The 21,356-nt window shown below is 50.6% G+C and overlaps 5 non-coding genes across 5 annotated transcripts; 2 read left to right on the top strand and 3 right to left on the bottom strand.

Moving 5' to 3' along the window:
- Positions 4,324–4,395, top strand: TRNAA-UGC. Its single transcript has one exon. It is a non-coding gene; the product is annotated as a tRNA-Ala (tRNA).
- Positions 7,464–7,545, bottom strand: TRNAS-CGA. The gene has a single exon. It is a non-coding gene; the product is annotated as a tRNA-Ser (tRNA).
- TRNAP-CGG lies at positions 7,822–7,893 on the top strand. The gene has a single exon. It is a non-coding gene; the product is annotated as a tRNA-Pro (tRNA).
- On the bottom strand, positions 8,347–8,418 carry TRNAP-UGG. Its single transcript has one exon. It is a non-coding gene; the product is annotated as a tRNA-Pro (tRNA).
- On the bottom strand, positions 20,414–20,495 carry TRNAS-UGA. Its single transcript has one exon. It is a non-coding gene; the product is annotated as a tRNA-Ser (tRNA).

Consider the following 21,356-nt stretch of genomic DNA (forward strand, 5'->3'; position numbering starts at 1 on the left):
ACAGGCAGGACATCAGTGCTCTCACACAGCCCTTCCCTCTGCGCTCAGCACAGTGGCTCCCAAACATCAGGCACAGGCACTGCACAGTGCAGCCCCAAGCACAAGCAACATTTTCTGCATCCTACCCCTTCCCCTTGCTTCTCACTTCCCTGACTCCGGGCAGCTGCAAAATCTGCAATTCCTCCAGGGCCTCAACCCCTCCCACTCTGGGCTGCCTGGAAGTGGCCAGCACTGCCCCTTCCAGGGCTTTGGATGGGGACCAAGCCATTGAGCTGCTGCCCAGTGCCAGAGATATTCCCCACAGACTGAGCTGCCCTGTCCTCCAGTCCCTCATTTGCAGCATATTCCCCTCAGCCATAGACCAGGGGTATTATCTGTCCTTGTGTGCTGTATTTGAACCGGTACAGGGAACCCCTATTGTAAGTTGTGTCCAGTGACCTTTGTCCATCGCAGTCCCAGCTGATACAGCTTTAGGGGGAACTCTTTCCCCACATCCCAGGGACATCCATCTCTGTGGGCATTCCCAGGCAGCCCCAGCCTCCCCATGGCCCCCATTCTGCAGGTAGGGAATGTCTGGTGCAATCCCACACAGCCCTATGTCCTATCTGCACCTGCCACTCTGGCTGCTAGGCCGGAGCCCAGTGGTGCCAGAGGAAGCGTTGCCCCAGCACGTGAACAAATGGCACGAGGTTGTAGGAGTCAGGCAACTGCACACTGCAACTCTTTGGTCTGGGGATATGGCTCTCACTTAGGGTAGGAGAGGTCCTGAATTAGTCTCCCAGACCCTATATTTAAATGCCACCATTCTGTTCTAAGTGGACAAAGCCCAGCCAAATTTATTTATGACTGCAGTGAGCAGAAGGCTGTGGACTTCATGATCCTATGGGCAGCCAGGAGACTGATCAGCAAACTCACTTGCCTGGACTTCAGGAGAGCAGACATTTGCCTCATCGGGAGGCAAATCTTCTTACGGTCTGGTGAGACAAGGCCTGTTGGGGAAGAGAAACTCATGAAATGTGATTAATATTCAAGATATTCTATGATTCTCTAATTTTTGGAAAGTGTGTGGTACTGTTTTGTGCAGTATTCACATGGAGATGCTGGCCACTCATGTCTTGGACACGTGTACTGCTCACTGAGTGAAGAACTGGCTGGACGGCTGTGATCAAAGAGTCCCAGTGAATGGGGTTCAGTCCAGTTGACGGCTGGTCACCTGGGACATTTCCCAGGGCTTAGTACTGGAGCCAGTTTTGTTTAACATCTTTATCAGTGATCTGGATGATGGGATCGAGTGCGCCCTCAATAAGTTTGCAGATATACCAAGAGAGGTGATCCACTTGAGAGCAGGAGGGCTTTGCAGAGAGATCTGGGCAGGCTCGATCAAAGGGCTGAGTTCACCTGCAAGACGTTCTACCAAGGTAAGTCCTGTGCGCCACTCTTGGGTGATAACAAACTCATGCAGCAGTATAGGTTTGAAGAAGGTGCCTGGAAAGCTGCCCAGCAGAAAAGGGGGTGCTGGTCTGCAGCTGGCTGGGTGTGAGTCAGCAGAGCACCACAGAGGCCAAGGATGTGTACATATTACACTTCACTGGTAAGAGAGAAGAAGGGATATATTGATTGATATAATACAGATACAATGGAGTGATTTAACAGCGACGTAACCATCATATAAGAGAGGGCCAGATACACATGATTATTTACGGCAGAGAGCATTGGCACCATGAACAACTTACTACACACTGCCCCTGTTGACCTCAAACCTGGTAACCACACAGTAGAATGGCCATGGGAGGTACATGTGGGACAAAAATTTTGCATCCTCCTTGCTCCTTGGGGGATGTTGTAGGGAAAGGGAGGCTCTCTAACCCCCCCCAGGTTCTTGGTACCTGGCCCACTAAGATACTTGTCAATATGCCAGTTTTGTTGTACAAGGAGCATCGATTGTATCATTATGGCAGATCTGTTTCCTTCCTATGTTACCGGATCTATTTGTGCATCCTCCAGTACCAGGACAAAAAACCTGATATAATTCCCCTATTCAAGCAGAAGTATTGACACAAGATCGAACTGTTGCCTGCATGTTATCATGGAAAGCAGATTGGCCACTATTAGTGCAGGTTAAACAATTATTTTATTCCCCTTAAGGTCTGTGACTAATGTACTTGTTGATTGGGCAACTCACATAACCCACACTATTCATCAGGCTGATGACTGGGTGTGTTACTGCCCTACGCACAGACGCCAGAGAAGGGTTACCTTGGTATGTTAGCCCAGATGAAACATGGTGGAACCAAGCTCTCCGGTGGAGTAGTACTGTAAGCAGAAAAGGATGGATGATCTACAATGAAACTGCTGCCAGAACAATCAGTGATGTTTGGATGTGGAATTGCGCACAGCCTTGCCACCCAAAAGACAGTCACAGTGTACAGGATGGTGTGGGTTGGCTCTCACCTCTAACAGTGAGGATAAGACATCAAGTGCCATACTGTGTTGAATGAAACTCTTCTAAGGGAGCAGATGTATGGGTAAGAACTTTACCTAAAAGCTAGTCTACGAACATCACCTTGCCCAAATCCTTGAATAATAATTCTGGTAACTCTTTCATGCATGTAGTATCAAGGAGTTCCCATCATTGGAGGTATTTAAGATATTCCAAGGAAGTAGACTCAAGTTGTTCCAGGGGAGGTTTAGATTGGACATCAGGAATAATTTCTTCACAGTTACAGTGGACAGACATTGGCATAGGCTGCACAGGGAAGTGGCGGCATCCCCATCCTTGCATGTATTTAGGAGATCTGTAGAAGTGGCACTATCAGACGGAGTTTAATGGCGGTAGTCTGCAGGTCAGGTTGATGATTGAAACTGATGATCTTGAAGGCCTTTTCCAACATAAATGCTTCTATGAATCTATGATCCTAAGGAAAGCTAAAGGCCTAATGGAACTGAATCTGGCCAAGGAGGTCAAAGGCAACAAGCAGAGCTTCTATTAAGTACACTGATGACAAAAAGAAGTGTAGGCAAAATGTGGAACCACTACTGAATGAAACAGGGGACACAGTTGCACAGGATAGGGAAAAGGCCAAGGTACTGAAGAAGACATTTGTCTCAATCTTTACCAAGACTGGCCTTCAGGAATGCCAGGTCTCCAAACCCAGGGGGAGAAACTAGAGCAAGGAAGATGCATCTCTGTTGGAGGAGGATGGGATCTGGGAATCCTGGTCACTCACCAAGGCAATCAGATCTGGTACTGGCACATTCTTCAGGAGAGAGGAGAACTGCTGTGTACAGAGGGGTTTCCTGAATCAGGGAAACCATGGGACAGTGGAGGGACTATCCAGGAGTACGCAGCTTTTGTGAGAGTGGCTGACAAGTCTTGGGGGTGGTGAGGATCAACTGTGGCCAATGCCCACATCTGTAACAAGCAACCCACAGGGAGCAGTGCAAGGACTTTATGTCCCTGGGAACAGTGTTTAAAGGATCAGGAGTGCAGTTGTTTTTGTCTTCTGTATTCACAGTCAGAAAGGGGATTCAGGAAGAAGGAGATGAGCTGAACAGGTGAATGCCTGTCTGCATGGTGCCATTCTCAAGGTTTCAGCTTCTACAGTCTTGGACATACCCTTCAGAAAACAGGCCTGTAGACAGGTGTTGGGGCCAAGTGGGGCAAGCGTGTCCTGGCCTCCAAGCTGTCCAGAATTGTAATCAGAGCTTTCAACAAGGTGTAGTGGTGGAAGAAGGATGGAGTTCCTGAGTGATAGAGAAGAGCCAGGGGCTGCTGCTACTGTTGGAACCAAGAGGGAAACACCTGTGAATTGTCTCAGAGGAGTTACAGCACGCTCCTCTCAATGGTTGATGCAGCTAATAGTAGGCTATTAGGTGGTGCTTCTGCACCAATGTACAGAGCATGGAAAAGAAAGAGGAGGAGTTGGGAACCACTGCACATCTGGAGAACTGTGATGTAATCACTATGGTGGTAATGTGGTGGGATGAATGACACAACTTGAGCCCTGCAAATGATGACTATAAAGTGTTCAGATGGGAACAGGCACGGAAGGAGAGGCAAGGTGGTTGCAGTGCAGGTAAAGAAAGGAACTGATCCCCAAGAGCTATCTCTGCAAACCAGCCACAAACAGGTAGAGAGTTTAGAGGGAGAAGCTGGGAATCTAGACAAAAAAAGGAAACCCTGTGTCTGTGTTTTAGCCCATCAGCGCATGGGGCACAACGGGGGGAGCTGTTGGCAGGAAAGCATCAACTGAAGAGGAGGACTGAGGAAAATTTTCCTAAAAACGGACCCTCCACCAGCACCACCCTCATCATTACCATCCAGGGGATGTAGCTCAGCGGTAGAGCGCCTGCTTTGCATGCAGGAGGCCCTGGGTTCAACCCCCAGCATCTCCACACTTTTGCTGCCTGTGATGAAAACCCCTCCCTCATCTTTCGTGGGTCATCCCCAGAGGCCCTCTCCCCTTGGAGCTGTGTTTCTCCCCCGTGCTCCCAGCAGATCAGCCGGTGCTTTCCCGTCACACCTGTTTTTATGAAGAAGAGAATGGACGACTCAGGGAACTACTGGCCTGTCAGCCTCACCTCTGTGATGCAGAAGATCATGGAACCTCCAAGTGCCAAGGAATGTGGAAGACAGGGAAGTTACAGGACGTCCCAACCAGCATGACTTCACCAAGGGCAAGTTTGCCTTCCATGGTGGTGTAACTGTGTCAATGGACATCAGAAGAGTCACTGATGTAATTTATCTGGATTTCAGTAAGGCCTTTGACATCCTTCTCTCCAAATTGGAAAAATATGGATTTAACAGGTGGAGTGTTTGGTGGATGAGGAACTGATTTCAAGTTCATACCCAGAGATTGTTGGTCAATGGCTCAGTGTCCAGGAGATCGGTGACAAGTGGTGTCCCTCTGGAGTCAGTACTGGGACCAATACTCTTTAATATTTTCATCAGTTGGATTTAGTGCACCCTCAGCAAGTACGTGGATGACACCAAGCTGCGTAGTATGTTTGACAGGATGCCATCCTGAGGGACCTAGACAGGCTCGAGCAGTGTTCAACAAAAATGAGCAGTGTTCAACAAAACTCAAGATGCTCAACAAAGCCAAGTGCAAGGTCTTGGGGTGACCTGGGAGCAGTCTTTCAGTCCCTCAGGTTGGGGACTGTGAGATAGAAGGAGACAGACTCTTTAGTACAGTCTGTTGGACAAGAGGAGATGTTTTAAACTGAAGGAGGGGAGATTTAGACTGGATATAAGGAACAAAAGGAATACGATGAGGGTAGCAATGAGGGTAGCTGTGGAACAGGTTGCTCAGGGAGGTGGTGTTTACCCCGTCCTTGGAGACATTTAAGGTCAATCTGGACCAGGCTGTGAGCAACCTGATGTAGCTGAAAATGTCTCTGTTCATTGCACGAGAATTGGAGTAGGTGACATTTAAAGGTCTTCTTCAACTCAACCATTCTGTGATTCTGTGTAGATGCTTTCCACCACTTTCCATCAACTTGTTGATGTATGGACAGGAGAGGTGGAAAGCATCTTTACTATGCAGGTGATGGAGTACTGCAAGGTGTTGCCCAGAGAGGTTGTGGCATCTCCTTCCTTGGAGACCTTCAAAAGTTGTCTGGATATAATCCCAGGCAAGCTACTGTTGGTGTCTGAGCTTGAGCAGGGGCAGGGACTAGATGGTCTCCAGAGGTCCCTCCAATGACAACAATTTGGTGGGAGTGCAGAAAAACTCTGTGAAATCCAGGTGAGAGAGGAAAATGGGTGCCCTGGGGCACCCCATGGAGGAATAAGGGATCCTCTGCTGAGCAGTAGCAGTGGTGAGCACAGTGATGAGCAGAAGGGTGCTTATGAGAAGGAAATCCACTGAGATGCTAAGTGTGGGCAGAGCCAGTCCCTAGTATGCCATGGGCAGCTGTGTGTGCAAGCTGGTGCACCTGGGCAGAGCATGGCAAGCCTTCCTGCCAGAAGCTGTTCCAAGGAGAAAAGACAGCAATGGGTGCTGCCAGCAGTACCTGAAAAGCTGTGGGGCAGAGGATGTGGGTGTCAAAGGGTCAGCACCCTGGCTTGTTGGTCTAGGGGGATGATTCTTGCTTTGGTGTGAGAGGTTCTGGGTTCAGCTCCTGGACAAGCCCTCTCTTTTAGGCATCCACCTGGCCCACACAGTGCCTGGTAGGGCACAGCCCTCCTTGGGGACCAGGCCCACCCCATTCCCTGCTGCTGCCTCATTTGGGGCTAGGCCTGCACATGTGGCCAGGGCTGAGCACATCAGCAGCAGAGGGGAAGGTGGAATGGGTCCCCAGAGGGTGTGATTTTGGGGAAGGCCTATGGGGTAGAATAGGGGATTTGTGGGCAGAGGCAGCAAGGGGTGGATTGGGTGGGAACTGTGGAGACTTCTGCAAAGCTCAGATACCCCCTATCCCTCCCCCCCCCCCCCCAACAATACTGCCCTTACACAGGGCCTGTGGTTCAGCAGCAGAGCACCTGCTGTGCATGCAGGAGGCCCTGAGTTCCACCCCCAGCATCTCCACCCTTTTGCTGCCTCACAGCCTGTGCTGGGGGAAATGTCTGCTGCCTTATTGGGTCAATTCTTTCCTCCACCACCTCCAGTAGAGCCCCCCTACCTTTGGAGCTGAGTTTCTCCCTGGTACTCCCAGCAGGTGGCTGCACTGCTCTTCTTCCCCATGTGCTGCCACTACCCGAGCTGGGGAGCAGCGAGTGATGCGGGAGGCTTCTGCTCACTGTGTGGTGTTGGTGTCTGTTAGAGAGGTGGCATCCCCACACTGGGTCTGTTCTCAGCTCTAAGAATGGCATGGTGCCGATCAGGGCAGCAGTGTGAAAAAGACTTGGGCTCATTCAGGAGTTGAAGGGATCCAGGTCCCCTCTCACAACCAAAGCAAGAATCACACCCCTAGAGCAATGAGCCGGGGTTCCCAGACTCCCCCAGCACCACACTGTGCCAGCAGTCCCCAGTGCCCTCACACAGCCCTTCCCTCTGTGCTCAGCACAGTGGCTCCCAAACACCAGGCACAGGCACTGTGCAGAGAAGCCCCAAGCACAACAAAACTCCATGGCCCTCTCTTCCCCTTGCCTTTCATTGCCTCACCTCTCGCAGCACTTCAGGTCCTGGTGGTCCCTGGACCCTCTGCAGATTTGGGCTGCTTTCAGCCATGGAGTGCTTGCCCTGGTACTGGAGGTGCTGCCCAGGAAGAGGGCACAGTGCTGGCTCTGTCCATCATAACATGTATCACAGTCTCTCCCCTTCTCTGCCGCCCAGGATGGCATACCCATCAACCCAAGCATTCACAGCCAGGCTGGATGGGGCTTTGAGCAACCTGGTCTAGAGGGAGGTGTCCCTGCCTGGCAAGGGGGGATAGAAACCAGATGATCTTAAAGGTTCCTTCCAACCCAAAGCATTCTGTGATTCCATGATTCCCATCTCAAGGCCAGTGGTAAAATCCATCGCTGTGAGCAGGATTCGAACCTGCGCAGGGAAACCCTATTGGATTTCGAGTCCAACGCCTTCACCCCTCGGCCATCACAGCATCCCTACCCTATGCCCCAAGCACAACCATCCCTGTGGGGCAGCCCTGACACCTCACAGCCCATTCTGTGAGGACTGAGCTTAGCAGAGCACCTGCTTTGCATGTAGTTCCACCCCCAGCATTTTCACCCTTTTCCTCCCTAAGACATCCCCAGCTTCTCAGCTGGAGTTGCTTGAGATCATGGCTTACCTCCAGCTGCTTCTGGCTTCTCTGCTCCAGCAAAGATGAACACCTGTGGAACACGAGAGATCTGGCTTCGGCAGAGTTTTGCAGTGGGGCTCGTTGGTCTAGGGGTATGATTCTCGCTTCGGGTGCGAGAGGTCCCGGGTTCAACTCCCGGACGAGCCCTTCTCTTTTCAAAACTTCTGCCCTGGCCCGATGCCATGCTCACATCTGGAGCAGACCCTGTGGAGGGGAGACAGCACAGGGATGCTACACCACCTCCCTAACACTGTGCAGCCTCCCACACTGCTAGCTGCTCCCCATCACGGCCACCATCCAGAAAGGGAAACATTCAGGTTGGTATGTAGGGGGCTGTCTCAGCTCTGCAGAAGTCTCCTCAGTTCTCACCCCTTGCTGCCCCTGCCCACAAATCCCCCATTCTACCCCATGGGTCTTCCCCAGAATCACACCCTCTGGGGACTCATTCTACCTTCCCCTCTGCTGCTGATAGCCCTGGCCACATGTACAGGCCAGGCCCAGCCCCAAATGAGGCAGCAGCAGAGAATGGGGTGGGCCTGGTCCCCAGGAAGGGCTGTGCCCTACCAGGCACTGTGTGGGCCAGGTGGATGCCCAAAAGGAGGGCTCGTCCGGGAATTGAACCCGGGACCTCTCACACCCAAAGCGAGAATCATTCCCCTAGACCAACGAGCCCATATGTAAGGCTGTTTCCATCACTGCTCCTGTGCCCCATTATGATTTGGACTGATTCCCCATCCCTGTCTTTGTTACTGGATCCAGTACAAGCTGCTGCCTTTTCTGTGCACTCTTGTCCTCATTTATTCTGAAGGGAACATTGAGGATATCTAACTCCAGTTTTCCTGCAGGCTTCAGTGCTAGTAGGATCATCATCCAGTGTAAGTCTGGGCAGGAGCTACCAGCCCTGGGGAGATTTCTTGCTGCTGGGCACTTTTTCTGCCTGAATGGTATGGTGCCTTGTTTCATTCTGAGCATTTCAGCCTTCCTCCTGGTTGCCCATACCAGAGCAGTGCTTGGCTGCCTTCCTCCCATCTGACTTGAGATAACTTGTCAGATGTGAACAGAGCTGATGCAGCACCAGGGACCTGTTTGCCAGATGCTCTCCCCCTTGGCTGAGGCACACCACACTGGGATAGTGGTCTGGGGCTCAGGGGTGCATAGGGACGTGGTGTCCTAGGGCTGCCCTTGGGATGAGAAGACCATCATCATGGTGGGCACCATGTCTTAGCTGGTTGAAGTGCCTGTCTAGTAAACAGGAGATCCTGGATTTGACCCCCAGTGGTGTCTGGCATGGGGGCTAATTTTCTTCGTAGCCCCTGGTTGGGCACACTGCTGGAGTCTCTGACTCAGGCTGGGATGCCCTGTAGCCAGGATGGCTGGGTGAGCACATGACACACCGGGGAGAGTCTCATGTCTCTGGTGGCCTTGCCCTGCACATGGGAAGAAGGATGATTTCCTTCTGTTCCATATTCCTGGGAAGCTAAAATTGGAGAACTGGCCCAAAAACTTTCTCAAAATCCAGAATATTTGGGAAATTAAGAGGTACATTGTGCAGACTGGGTTTCCCCTGTCATCTTCCCCTTTGGTTTACAAGCATAACTGGCTCAGAATCACACAGGAAAATCCCTCTGGGTGTAGTCTGGTGTGGGAGAGAGGAAATGGGTCATGGAAACCTACAACCATAAGAAAAAAAAGAAAAAAAAAGAAAGAAAAAAAAGAAAAAAAAGAAGAAAAATTGTAAAGCCTTGTTTTTGGCAAAAATAATTAAAGCAGTTCTCCTGCCCACTCTACTCTCTGAACTTCGGGACTGATGGGAAAGGGACATAAGAATCACAAACCTCTTGCCACGCTGTTGCTGCCCACTCTGGGATGGGCAGGAGCAAAGCTCACTCCCACAGCCCAGAACTCTGGGAGGAGTGCTGTGGAACAAGCTGTGGGCTGGTAGCTTTACCAAAACTGAAAAAAAAACTCTCCCAAACTGTGCCAGAGCAGAGGACGAGGTGGTCAAGTGGTGAAGGTGATGGACTGCTAACCCATTGTGCTCTGCATGTGTGGGTTTGAATCCCACCCTCCTTGGCTCCCTGGAGCCCATGAGGGTGCTCTGTGGAGATGGAGGCTTTTGGGGCAGCCCCCAGCAGCCAGGACAAGAGCTCTGCACTCAAGCCAGCATTTTGGTAGCCCTCTCTGGGGCAGCTGCAGGTGACTCTGCCATCTAGCCTTAGTCCACATCCACATCCTGTCAACGGTTTATGGGCGTTTGGCCTGGTTCCGTGACGAAGGGGATGGGGGACCCATGGGCCCACGCCCCAGGAAAAGGGAAAAGAGGGAAAGGGTTAGGAGATGGCCCTGAGAGCAAAGAACAGCGGCAACAATCTGAGGAGAAACAAACTAATTTACTAAATAAGATATCGGAATGCAAAACAACACACTATAATACAATATAATTACAATTTAAGCTGATAAATCCAATACAGAGAGAGAGAATGTCCCAAAATCAAGGTAGGCCTTACTCTACTACCAACGATAAGACGGCTGGAGAGCGAGGTGCTGCCAAGACGAGAGACGGTGGAAAAAAGGGCCGAGGTCTCATGATCTGCAAGTTTTTATACTGCGAGCTTTTATCTTTTCCCTCTGGCTGGAAAATGGTAACAGAGGAGCAAAGTGCCATGGGGAATGTAGTAGTCCTTCTCTTCTGAGAACCAGGTACATTCACTACATGATGTTATGATGTGGAGTACCAATAACGGAAAATCATAAAACCATGACACATCCTCACCTCCTGTTCCTGGCAAGCCCCCTGCCAGTGCATCTGTGCTTCAGTGTAGCCAGGAAAACAAGTTGTGCCAACCTTGTAGCTGCCTTCCATGCTCTGTCTGCCTCTTTTTGTTGACAAGAATGTGACAAAGCCATGCTATGGCTGGGGGTGAAGTGGGTGACACCTGCACTGCAGGCCCTCCACCAGCTTTTGGGCTCTCCCTGGGGCCATGTTTCCTTCCTGAGCCTGGTGAGATGCCTGGGAGCCATCAGGGAGTGGCCTGCCCCAGGAACAGGTGGCAGGGAGTCACCAACTCCAAGCGGTCCCACCACTGCCAGGCGCTGTGGTAGTGGGAACGTCCCAGCAGTGACAGCCAGGCTTCTGCAGGGGAGTGCGAGAGGCTTCCCAGGGAAATGACAGGAATGGCAGCCCAGGAGAAGCACGGCTGCCCCTGCTCTTGCATTCGGTGATGAGGCCTTCTGCAGAAACGTGCCAGCCATGGTGATGCCACAGAACCTCAGTTCACCTGGGGACCCAGCAATTACAGAGTCTGTGAAACTGGATCTCCAGCACGCCCAAGGCTTTGAGCAGGCTATGCTCCCAGGGCTCTCCTAAAGTCTTTGCATGTGTCCTTGTGCAGAGGCCTGTGTCCTCGCTGCTCCACAGGGTTCCCCATGGCAGCCTGGGCTCATCCTGTGGTGGGATGGCAGAGGCTGGTACTCCCTGGCCAAAGCCAAGTACAGGTCCCTGTCCACTAGCTCTGTAGGGAACTTCCATGAACTCCAGCAGTTTCCATGGGAGGGGTTTTGTGATGGGTGAATAAAACCATCCCCAGCATTTCAGGTTGGATATCAGCAAAAATTTCTTCTCAGAAGGAGTGATGAGGCACTGGCACAGGCTGCCCAGGGAGGTGGTGTTGTCACCATCCCTGGAGGCGTTGAAAGACCGTGGAGATGTGGCACTGAGGGATGTGGTCAGTGGGCATGATCGATGGGTTGGGGTTGGACTTGGTGATCTTAGAGGTCTTTTCCAACCTGAATGACTCCATGATTCTATGATTTCCACCTGTTGGGTAAGATAGTCAAGGAGTTTGGGAAAAAAACTCATCTGAGGAGAGGTTCCCAGGCAACAGCAGCCCCTACACAGTGCCCCAGTCCACAGGAGGATCAGTGCAAGCTATAGGTGAGCACCCTGGCTGCATGTACTGGGCTTCCTTGAAGACAGGATGCAATGTGCACGGGCCCACTTTTCCAAAATATCCCTTTGGCCCTGGCTCTTCGGAGATATCTTGGGGCCAAGGGAAGCTTGCTCCCCGCTGCTGGCATCAGAGACATCCAGGCCTTGGATTGCTGGAAATCAAGACACAGGGCAGCACATCAGAGTTGCAAAGTGCTACTGGGACTGGTGGTGGAAAGCAAAGCACGGTGAATACTGGTCCTGTGCCTTTTTTCTTCTCACGCTCTTACCTGCAGGAAGAAAAAGGACTGAAATGGGTGCACATCCCAGCTCCACTGCAAAAGTTAAGAAAAACGGCTTGGTGTGTTTGATTTGGCATTATTTTCTTGGTTTTGTGGTTTCTCCAGAGAAAGTCATGTCTCCAGCAGAAAGAGCTCATTTCTTGAAAAGAACAGGGGCTAGTAAAACCGGTCCTGTTTTTTTCCCAGATACCTTCATCTCTCTCATTACACAAAACTGATTATTTTGACTTCCTGACATGTGTCTATTGTTTTCCCCTTTCCCTTCTCCAAGCAAAGGACTTTATTCACTGCAGAGTTCTGCTCACACTCAGAATCATGCCTTCTTTAAGTACCCCTGTGCATGTACTGCAAGCATCACTGCATGCACCGATGTTGTGCTGGAACATGATGATCCAGTGTGAACAGCTGAACCTCAAATACTTAAACAGCACTGCAAAATTGAAATACACAGTGAAGTTGCAAATCAGAAAGTTCCAACTTGTGTCTGGAAGCCATAGAAAGGCTGTTTTCCTTGGGATCATGGAAGTGCACAGAGGTATACAAAGACGGGATTTATTTCCTAGGCTGTGGGGTTGAGGTGCACCAGTGACATCATTTTGTTATTCAGAAGTGGTACAAAAATGCAAAAAGAAAAATGTTAAAATGAAATGTCATCCTTTTCTGTTCCCCAGATGGCTTTGAGAAGACTATGCTCAGCCCTGGCCTCCTGCCTTACTCCAGCAGGCTGCAGGGTTGCTTCTAGCTGAAGCATGCATCCTCTCTGCACCTCGGAAAAGCTGATTTTCTTTTTTCCGTTCCGGAGCTGATTTTATAATAAGCTGTGCTTGACTTCAGCACCTCTGAAAAGCCTTTCTTGCCCTAGCAGGCAGGACAGGAAGGAGTCGCAAGGGATAGTTCAGTGCTATTAGCCTAAGTTCCACAAGGCCTACTCATCCCAGTAACTAAAGTGACTCTGAAATCCCCTACAAGGCACATCTTTAACAGTGATGCTGAAAACCCCTGGCTCCACACATGCGTTATGCTTGTGGCATGCTGCCATATACATATATATATATGCTACACACACATATATATACACACGTACTTACACGTATACACACATATATATATACTGCCATAATTTATTTTGGGGCAGAAGGTGTTTATGCCTCCATTTGGGCTCTGCTGGAGTGAAATGAGAAGCCTTCTCTCAGCTTCCCCCAGAGCCTGATGGCTCATTCCCCTGCTCAGTACTATGTCAGCAATTCCTTGTCCCCACCATGTAGTTGACTCATGTTTAAATGCAGGACAGGACTCTTGGGACTCCCTGTCTCTCTAGCAGGTTAGCAGGGCTCAGCAGAGCAATCTGGAGTCACCCTTGTAATTAGAATGTCTTGCCAATTTCTCTCCATCACAAGAAAGAATAGCTGTGAACTTCTGGCTCACTGCTCTTAGCATGCCCCAGGAGCTGGCTGGCCTCTGCAAACAGCTCACTGAGCAAAGTTCGCCGCTTATGGTGAGTGTCACCTTCAGGGATGGACTCCAGAGTCTTTTTAACACCTTTCTTTGTCTTTGATTAGTTTGTTTTTAAAATCTACCAGACTTTCCAAACTGAATACGCGCCTCACATAGGAGGAATATAAAAATATGAAATCGTCCATGTGGATCCAAATGCACGAACACACCAGATTAGTTCAGCTACATTGGGCTTGCCCCGAGCCACGTCTATGTCTGTGCTACCAGGATAGCTGGGGAAGGATGAGGGCTGCAAAACTGCAGCACGATGCCATTGGTTGTGTGATAATCTCTCTCACCACCGCTCACCTTTGCAGCATCCCCAATCTTCCGATCACCAATGGGATCCCGTGAGGCTGAGGCAGTGCAGAAGCCTGGCTATTTGTGCTGAATTTGTGCATGGATGCGTTTCTCTTGGTCAGCTTAAAGCCCCAATTTTATGAGCTCACCTCAGGTGAACTTGAGAGCTGAATTCCCCACTGACTTATGGTTGTGCTCAGAAGAAGGTGTGGAGGGAGGGGAGATGCACTGGGGATGCACCTGCCCTAAATTCTGCTGGAGCACTCTCCTGTCTCATAGCACCCAACCCAAAATGTACTTTGGCCCTGGGAGGTAAGATAATTACCACCTGTAGCTGGAATCATTTCAGTCTTACTCAGTACCAAATGGAAGCAAAACATGACAGATGAAAGACAAAACTTTTTAATCAGCTGGGAGAGCTTTCCAGGAGAAAACTTCTGGTTACTGGGAAGTTTCATGTGGAAGGAATGCACCAGCTCCCCCGGGGGTCAGGGCACTCTATAAAACATCACACGCTGCTGGGCCCTGCCACACACTTCCCAGCTGCTGTGTCCTCTGCTGCCCGGGTAAGTTGAGATGCTCCACTCTTTGCTCTGGCTGAGCTCCTGTTGGCACTGATGTGCACTGCCTGGTCCTCAGCGAGGGGTCGAGGTTTGTCATCTGCCTCCCACCTGTGGAGGCCTCAGGGGTGGGATTCTTTCTGTCATAACACAAGGAATTGAGGGTCTGGGTGCAAGGGGATGAGGAATGCAAAGTGCACTGGGTACATGCCACAGGGATCTGTAACCACATAGCCAGGCATGTCCTTCATGGATTTTTTTGCTAAAAAAAAAAAAGAGCAAAAAGAATAGCATATTCCCAATCAATGTCCCCCTGCTTAAGGGAGGACAGTGGAGATCCCTTTAATTTTACCCTGTGCTAAATCCAGCTCACTTGTGTTGTGTTAAGTGTTTTTTTACAGCAACAGGAAGCATTCCAGTGAGTACTCTGCTTGGTGAAGGATTGCTGTCACCTCTCCAGCACTGCCTTCCAGGTCAGGGCATCCAAATGAAATCAAATTATCCCTACCTCTGGCAGTCAGAGTCACCGAGTTAGTGCTCAGCAGGGAAAGGACAGCATCTGCCCTGTGCTTATGCCCTCCTCTGCCTTCCAGGTGCCTGCTCTCGCTGAATGATGTCCTGCTACGACCTGTGCCTGCCCACCTCTTGCAGCCCCAGGCCACTGGCCACCAGCTGCAATGAGCCCTGCTACCAGCGCTGCTGGGACTCCACCACCATCATCCAGCCCCCCACCGTGGTGGTGACCTTGCCTGGGCCCATCCTCAGCTCCTACCCACAGAGTACGACGGTTGGGTCCACCGCATCAGCAGCAGTCGGGAGCTACCTCCGGTGCTGTGGGGTGCCAGTGGCCTCCGGTGGCACACGGGGGCTGGGGAAAGGAGGATTGCTGTGCCTTGGGACTGGGCTGTAGGGTGTTCCCATCGGCCACCTTGTCCCACTGAGGCCAGCAGGGATGGAAAAATAAAGCACAGGAGCAAGACTGGAGAAGAGGATATGAGTGCCCTCATGTTTCCAAGCTGTAGGAGGCACTTGCAACTCTCCCAGCAGGAAGGGATCCATAGGCACTTTTCATTCAAGATCGCGCCTCCGTATACTTTTCTCTAGCTATGCCTTACTGTATGCTTCCATGTAAGTGCCACACCCTGTGGTGTTACACAGCATTTACCATTAGCTTATAGCTGGCTTCAGACAGAAGATAGTTGCCAAGAGCTGCAGAGGCAGGAGGTGCAGAGGAACACCTCGTTGGGGTTGTTTTGTCCTTAAATAGTGTTTGTCCGTTCCTTTAGTGAGCATTAGAAATGCACTTTTCATACTCTCACTGGTTTATTCTATTTCTTTTTCTCATTAAAGACATGCTACATCATAGCCTGAGTCTTCTGGTGTTCCTTTTGCCTCTGGTCTGAATTGGTGACCTGCCCTGGTTGCAACTTATTGCTAAGTGGTTGTTGGTTTTGTGTCTGAAATGGGGATTTCTGCTGCTCAGTGTCACAGTGTGCTGATGTAAGCATGTGGCTTGCTGTGTCCAGCCCAAAGGAAAGCTTCTGCAGACCTTTATTGCTGCTCTACAGCAAGTACCAGCTTAGGGACACATGCGACAGCCTCATTGCCTTTTCCAACAAGGCTGTGGCAACATCAAGGTTTGATGTTTCAAAATGATATTTTGCCTGTTTTTGCAATGAGTTTTTGGTCTAGGGAGGATGGATGGAGGGTAAGGGTAAAGACAGATAAGTTGCCTTCTTGGGAGATGTTTCTTTGAATGGTCACCCTTTACCCAACTCTGCTCCTGGAGGTGTTCCAGAACCATGGAGATGTGGCACCAAGGAACGTGGTCAGTGGGCATGGTGGGGGTGGGTTGATAGTTGGACTTGGTGATCTTAGAGGTCTTTCCCAATTTTAATGACTCCACGAGTCTGTGGTTAGAGCTACCTGAGGCAGCTGCAGTATAATCAGAGAATGGAGAGCTCAGCACACGCCAGACCACTCCTCCTGGGTCCTTGCTTTGTGTTGCTGAACAGAGTAATGTTAAACCACATACAGTGTTAGAGAAAGGTCCTAATGCTATCATATTGGCTACTGACACATTTGGAGCTGGATAATGGCTGTAATTTCTGTGCAACAAGAATTTCTGTCATTTCCAGTCTTCCTTTCTGCTGTCAATGTTGGCAGGAGCCGGAAGCATCTGTCCCTCCATAAAAACAATCACTCCAAAACAACCTGTTTTATTAAAAATACATTCAAAATGAATACAAAATCTCTCTTCCCATATGTTTCAGGGGACTGCCTCAGATCTCATGAGGATAACCCTACTCCTTGCTCTAGCCACAGCACAGTGAGCTCCTCCCTGAACTATTCCCAAAGATGAGGACCTGCAGAATTCGACTGAAGACATTAGATGAAGTAGAGAATAATTATTTTACAGGGAGAGGATGTAGGCACTGAGTAAGTCTCTTTATAAGATGCCATGGAATATCAAGCTATTTTCAGCTAATGAAATGAGGAATAAGAGTGCAACTAAGTCCTCCATAGACTTTGTAAAAATCTTTCATTCTTTATACAATTTGGTGGTGTGAAAATTTGCATAGAGCTTATGAATGTTTAGAATGAGGGATTATGCTGAGCTTGGAAGCAAGTTGTCTTCAGAAGTTTTTTACCAAGCTCAACTGGTTCTACTGCTCAGATCTTCATAGAAGTGCTCCTAAGTTGGAAATGTTTTGCATGGCACTTGCTAGGCAGAGACCCCAGGAAAAAAGAGGTGTGGGTTCACATCCCTGTTCCAAGGCCTGCTGAGATATTTTTAGACCAACTGCAGATATTGTTCCACAGAGAGGGAATGCAAAATTGTCCCCAGTGCTGCAAAAATGAAAAGCACTGAATTTGTAGTGAAAGTATCATTAGAAAGTTATAGGCATCTGAGGCTGGAACATCTGCTTTCCAACAGTCTGCTGCATAGGACAGTCAGGATGGAGCAGGGGAAAAGAATAATTACATTTTGATACAGCTTTTCACAATGATTCCACTAGTGAGATGGTACAGACTTTTTTTTTTCTTTTCTGAAGAGCCAGTGTCTCCTTTGAGACACTGCAATCCATGCAAATACTTAATTTGACTTAAAAATTGTGATATCGTATTTCAGACAGAGCCAGGAAAGGGAGGTTCTGAGGCCCTGCAGCAATCCCCATCCCAATGGACCTCACACCTGTCTCCATGGGTGCTGTGACTCCTGGCTGGGAGCCTGGCCATGTTGGTTGCCAGCTCAAGAGCTTTCCTGAATTTACTCCACTTTGTATCCCCCCCAGACAGTGCTTGCCCCAAGCAGAACCCCACAGACCTGCTAATCAGGCCCTAAAATATAGGTTCCTGCAAAGATGTTGCAGCCACAGGCCCCAGTGAGAAACTGGGAACTACATGTGAAGACTGAGATGAAAAATTAAGCTTAGTGGGTGAAAAGATGCACATGGAAGGAAGTAGGTGAGTCCTGGGGTTTGGTCACAGTATTACTTTCTCGTGGCTTTCAACAGCAACAACAGCAGCACTTCTCAGAGAAGACTGGTGCACAGTCTAAATGTGACCCTTGGGCCATGCCTGGATCTATAGAGTTTTGTGACTTCTGCTGTCCTCTCATCTTTGCTGGCCTGTTCATGTCCCTGGAAGAAAGCTCTTCCCTGCCATCACACAGGATCCTTCTCCTGCAGCAATCGGTGCTTCCTGGAGACTCCTACTTCCCTTCATTTTCTTTCTTCTATCCTTTGCTTTCGTGGACCCAACTGCACTAGCAAAAATTACAGTTCATGAATCATGGTGGAGTACTCCAGCTCAAACCGTGCTGGTCTGGAACCGTGATGGTGGCAACTCCCTTTTAGGAGATCATGTCCATAGGGGAGTTGATCTCCTCTTTAGGGTGCTTATTACCACAAGCACATCCCAGCTTCCACCACTACCCTTGGTGAATGGGCTTACTTGTTTTATTCTGCGTTTCTCTGCATGGGGAAGCCAATAGAAGCAGACAGCAAGTGTCTACTGCACAAGGAGAACCCACAGCTCTTTGCAAGTGCAGTGATGGGTGCCTGGCTCCCCTGGGGATGGAGAAAGGGGAGAGGAAGGATGAAGTCACAGCTTAGGCTGCAACAAATGGAGACACACAGAGAGCTGTCATGGAAAAGAGAAGACTGCTGCAAATGGCGAGTCAGTGAGACTGTCAGGAATGGAAGCCCTGGGTGACTTGGCTTTGGTGATAAAAATAGACAGATTGGTGGTGGCTAAATGGTTACTGAACAAGCAGGATCCCAGTGCCTCTGTGTGGGGCTTGTCTGCACACTCAGATGCAGAGGCCAGTGTCCTGGTGGCTACAGCAGTCGGACAGGTCAAGGACACAGCTCCATTGCCAGGTCATAAAAGGTAAACTCCATCTCTGGACAGCAAGCTGAGGGCAACTCTAGAACTGCAAGGGGCTCTCAATGGGTAGCTTCCCTCATCCTTGCTGAGACAAGAACTACTGGTCGGAGTGCTTGGGGGCATGCATCCTGGAGTAAGCCAGGTAGAGACAGGGAGCCAGCAGGTGTGATAGTCTATGGTGGGATTCATTTGCAGACACCCACTGTTAAGCTTTTAGGAAAGGGAGAGAGATGAGTTGTGTGGCAGAGATAACAGGGAGGAGGGGTCACTGCTGAGATGGGCACCCTCCCCCAGACACCAGCTGCTGCACTCACAGACCAGTCATGGGGCAGAGACCTGCAAAAGCCTGTGGAGCCAGACAGGCAATGATTCCAGCCATGGGGGACTCCTCAGTGAGGGCCGTGGTTCTTCCTCAGGGCAGGAAATCCCACAGTGCAAGGTAATCACAGGCCACCCACAGACCTGAGTCACAAAGGAAAAGGCACACAAATCAAAAGGCACTGGCATTCTGGTCTGGTCCTTCTGGTGCCACTCATGGGAGCAGGGGCTCATGGCTTGCACCCTGATGAGCTGTTTGTTCTGTCAGCACTGCACTGCATCCTCAGCCTCAACCAGCACCATAGACTGCACTCAGCTACCTCACACCCACATCCTCTGAGTTCCTCCCCTTGGGGATGGGGAGACAGGGGTGCAAGCACAGCCTGGGTCCAAAATGTTTACAGCATCTTGGACTGAAACAGCTAGGGATGAGAGTTTCAAACTCAATAATTATTAAGTTAAATATTCCAAGGCTATAATTCCTGTTTGTTGAGACATGTCTGCACAGTTCTGAGAGAAGATGACGGTGATCTGCTTATGTCTGTGTAAGGTGGTTCTTGCTTGCATTCCTTGAGTGGCGCTGGTGGAGCTGGGCAAAACTGCCCACTGGGCCATGGTACTCTGCTCTGCTGTCTCCATCTTCAGCATGAGGAAGGGCCCAGGACTGGCCTTGGCTATGATGTGTGTGTCTCTTTTGGGGAAGTGGCACAGGGCAGCACAGGACTGGTGGGCATGCTGGGGAGCATCGAGTAGTGCGGGAGGTTTCTGTCCACTGTGTAGTGTTCTGTTAGGGAGGTGGCATCCCTGTGCTGTTCCCACAGGGTCTGTCCCCAGGAGTGACCATGGCATGGGGTCAGGGCAGAGCAGCGTTGTCAAATAGAGGAGGACTCATATGGGACCTCTCACACCGAAAGCAAGAATCACACCCCTAGGCCAACGAGCCGGTGTGCCCTGGCTCCCCCAGCAGCCCTTGCCCTGGGCACTGCACTGCAGTGGGGGGGCCCAGCACAGGTAGGTCACCTGTGGGCCCCAGTGCCCTCACACAGCCTTCCCCTCTGCGCTCAGCACAGTGGCTCCCAAACACCAGGCACAGGCACTGTGCAGAGAAGCCCCAAGCACAACAAAACTTTGCCTCCTACTTCCCCACCTCTTACAGGGCTGGGCAGCCCCTGGGGCCTCTGCCCCTCCTGATCTGGCTGCCTGTGTCCAGCATGCACCCCTGCCAGCGGCTTTGATGTGGATTCAACCATGGAGCTGCTGACCAGATGGGACCCCCCAGGGGTGGGTCTACAATGGGAATGGGACACACATATCCTCTCCTTGCCTGGGTCCCAGTATGGCATTCCCATCTCAAGGCCAGTGGTAAAATCCATCGCTGTGAGCAGGATTCGAACCTGCGCAGGGAAACCCTATTGGATTTCAAGTCCAACGCCTTCACCCCTCGGCCATCACAGCCTCAGCCTGGCATCTCTCAGGGCACTCCTGTCCACAGCCCTGGGCACACTTTCTCCTGTGGGGTTAACCCAGGCAGTCATAAGCACAGCCATGGCCCCCATTCTCCTGTTCGGGAAGAACTGCTGGGAGGCTGGGACACCCATACAAACCCTGAATCCTCTGTGTGCCTGTTGCCTGGTAGCAGGGCCTGAGCCCAGAAGTGCCAGAGGCATTGCCTCCAACACCACAGTGCATGGCACTTGCAAGAGGGACGCCAGAGCTATACAACGTGGCTTGTTTGTCTAGGTATACAATTCGCACTTAGCGTGCAAGAAGTCCTGGCTTCAGCTCCAGGATGAGCCCCCCCCTTTTGGGCACCATTGCCCTTCAGACCTGGGGACAACCCCTGTGAGGACAGGGCTCAAAGACCCACATCACTCTGACATCTTGGGCACAGCTCCCCTCCTACTTTGCTTCTCACCATGGCCAGCAGCCATGTGCTATCCTGTGCTGGATTGGCAAAACACAGAGTAAAGCCAGGGTCAAGCTAGAGTCCCTCCTACCCGGGAACACCGGAATCGACTGAGTTATTTTAAAGTTCATCTCGTTCAATTTCCCTGCAGTGAACAGAGACATTTTCAGCTACATCAGGTTGCTCACAGCCTGGTCCAGATTGACCTTAAATGTCTCCAAGGACGGGGTAAACACCACCTCCCTGAGCAACCTGTTCCACAGCTACCCTCATTGCTACCCTCATCGTATTCCTTTTGTTCCTTATATCCAGTCTAAATCTCCCCTCCTTCAGTTTAAAACATCTCCTCTTGTCCAACAGACTGTACTAAAGAGTCTGTCTCCTTCTATCTCACAGTCCCCAACCTGAGG

The sequence above is a fragment of the Numida meleagris genome, chromosome 5 (assembly GCF_002078875.1).
Source record: "Numida meleagris isolate 19003 breed g44 Domestic line chromosome 5, NumMel1.0, whole genome shotgun sequence".
In the NCBI taxonomy this organism is placed as follows: domain Eukaryota; kingdom Metazoa; phylum Chordata; class Aves; order Galliformes; family Numididae; genus Numida; species Numida meleagris.